The sequence below is a fragment of the Neophocaena asiaeorientalis genome, unplaced genomic scaffold, assembly GCF_003031525.2.
Source record: "Neophocaena asiaeorientalis asiaeorientalis breed wild unplaced genomic scaffold, Neophocaena_asiaeorientalis_V1.1 scaffold84, whole genome shotgun sequence".
Taxonomy (NCBI): Eukaryota; Metazoa; Chordata; class Mammalia; order Artiodactyla; family Phocoenidae; genus Neophocaena; species Neophocaena asiaeorientalis.
The window spans coordinates 2,467,589-2,467,948 of NW_020173656.1; the positions used below are offsets into that span (position 1 = coordinate 2,467,589).

The following is a 360-nucleotide window of genomic DNA, read 5'->3' on the forward strand; positions in this document are numbered from 1 at the left end:
ACACGCCCGCCTGCTCCAGCGCCGACACCGCTGCGCCCAAACTTGCCTCCGCCCGAGGGGCCAGGAGCCGGGGCTCGGCGAGTCTGGTTTGAATTAGGGTCCGCGGACGGGGCGTAGTTGCCGCGATCACCGCATCCTCCCGGGTCACAGGCGGGGGAGCCGGCGCCGCGGCGCCCGGGGTGACCGGGTGGGAGCCGGCGACCCCAGGCGCCGCCGCAGGCTGGCGGGCTCCTTCGCCTGTGGAACCGTTTTACCTAATTGAGCGCGGAGCCCCGGCGCAGGTTCCGCTCCGCTGGGCGCCGCGGGCCCCGGGTCTCCGCCCCGAGCAGCGGAACCCGTGCGGCGCCCCCCGACGGCGGA

At 76.1% G+C, this 360-nt stretch overlaps 1 protein-coding gene across 1 annotated transcript in view; it reads right to left on the reverse strand.

Annotated features, from left to right (window-relative positions):
- Positions 1-360, reverse strand: part of SDC1 (syndecan 1) — a 23,973-nt gene that overhangs the window by 23,074 nt on the left and 539 nt on the right. The gene's annotated exons all lie outside the window — the stretch shown is intronic.